At 34.9% G+C, this 2,044-nt stretch overlaps 1 long non-coding RNA gene across 1 annotated transcript; it reads left to right on the top strand.

Moving 5' to 3' along the window:
- Positions 1–511: 511 nt before the first annotated feature.
- LOC149797419 (uncharacterized) lies at positions 512–1,782 on the top strand. Its single transcript, XR_016421519.1, has 3 exons — positions 512–687; positions 1,006–1,149; positions 1,715–1,782. It is a non-coding gene; the product is annotated as an uncharacterized LOC149797419 (long non-coding RNA).
- Positions 1,783–2,044: the final 262 nt, after the last annotated feature.

Raw genomic sequence — 2,044 nt, 5'->3', positions numbered from 1 at the left:
TAATTATATTACATTTCCTCATTGGACAAGACTGTTTAAGGACATACATTCATGCACTTTTGTCTTTGCAGGGAGATAACATTAACTCTACTTTGTGGCACTGCACTTATATAGAAGTAACAACATGAAGTGCCTAGAAACGATACGCCAGCAGGGGAACTCGTTTGTTCACATCTATGCTCAGCATACACACCCCACTGCCCCTGGCCGTCAGGCATAAACAGAGGTGTATAAACTGTCATATTGGCAGCTGATTGTATAATTAGTACAAAATCAAAATATATTTGAATTATAATTATAAAGTTTACATATAATGATAATTCTTCAAATATTCAATCTTGACACAGCGGTGATGCTAAAGGTATAATCATGGAATGAATTTCTAAGCGCTTTTCATGACGTTAGTGGCTTGGGTGTCAATGCAAGAAATTCCCATGAATGTATAGTGCTGAATTATATACTTGTGATTACCTCCTTTGACACAACATCGTTTTCTCTTTCTCGTAGATCAGACGTGCTGCTAGAGAGCAACTTTTCATTCCAGCCCTGAAAATTGCAGAAGACACCATCCTGGAGAGTTCGGGACCAGATACAGTCTCTCTCACAAAGAAGGCGCTTTCGAAAAAAGTTGCAAATATAACCTGAGCGAAGCTTCGTCAAGCAGAGCCACGAACGTTGGAATTTAAAGTTAGTGGTTTATATAGAACTCAGACACCTACAGTTAGATATAAATTTACTTTAAAATGTAAAATAATATATTTATATTATTTCATAATGTTTGCTCATCAATGATATTGTCTGCTATCCAAACTTTAAAAGATAATGTCAAATTTGTAATTAAACTTTGAAATTTTAAATTTCTTCTCTTTCTGGGATTGAAACATGGAGGCATCTAAAAAGTTATACTTTGATTTATACTGTGCGTTATGAGAGGACGAAGTGATGACTATTTTATGACATGAATGATAATGGTAACAATTATGTATTTGTTCTAATTTTTTACAGCTGAATGAGGAGTTCATCAACGCTCCTGACTTCTTGGTGGCAGACATCAGAGAGGATGGGGAGCGACACTTCCTGCTGGCAACTGAATATCAGTTAGGACTTTTGCGAGAAACGAAACGGTGGTACATGGATGAAACATTTAACGTAATCACAACTCCAGACTTTGTCGGTTTTAAATTTATAATAACACGCAGCAATAGCATTCAGGCCCATTTGTTTAATAAGTGTGGTTATAACTTCCAGGTATTTGGTGAGCCATTCAGATAACAGCGTCATCTCATGTTTATCCACGCCTTCATTGAAAGGAATGGTGCACAGAAGCACTTCCTGCTTGTATTTGACTAATAAGAATGAAGACGAAGTCAGACTACCTGGCTGTAAGCTTTTATGTTAAAAATTTCTTTCTCTCTACCTTTTACAAAGTTCATTGACATTTCCAACATGTTTATTGGAGGGATTTGTGATAGATGGAAGAAACAGTAACACAATAAAAACTGTGATGTGACTTTGTCGTGATCTCTCGAACTTGAGCCATATGACTGTTGAATATTCTACATTAAAAAAGTTTTTCCTGCATCTGTATTTAGTTTCAGGAATTAAATGATGCGTAATTGTTGATTGTAAGTTAAATGACGTTATGTAACCACTGTAAAATTTATTATGGTCAATGCAATACAAGCACTGATATTTTTTTCATCTTTTATTACAGGTGTTTTGTTCTCTGCAGTCAAGGTTGGAACATGTATCGTTAGAAGTATTCATACTGGACTTCGAAAAGGTAAGGTGTTTATAAATAACATTATTGTAAATCACTTTTGTTTTTGTTGTAAATCAAATTGAACAATAGTCAACGATACTAACAGTTAATGTTTGCAAAATTAATTACGTCACTCAATATTATTATGACAACCATATTACCTTTCACATATAATTGCTTTCATACACAAACAATATAATTAAGGGATTGTTCTTTGCATATTTTCAGCTGCATGGTTCGCCATTAGAGAAGCCTTTCCTGGCGTCTATGTTAACGGCTGTA

Source organism: Sinohyriopsis cumingii, chromosome 6, assembly GCF_028554795.1.
Source record: "Sinohyriopsis cumingii isolate HCF-2022 chromosome 6, ASM2855479v2, whole genome shotgun sequence".
NCBI lineage: Eukaryota > Metazoa > Mollusca > Bivalvia > Unionida > Unionidae > Sinohyriopsis > Sinohyriopsis cumingii.
The sequence above is the reverse complement of the archived record's forward strand: the minus strand, read 5'-3'. Positions and strand labels throughout refer to the sequence as shown.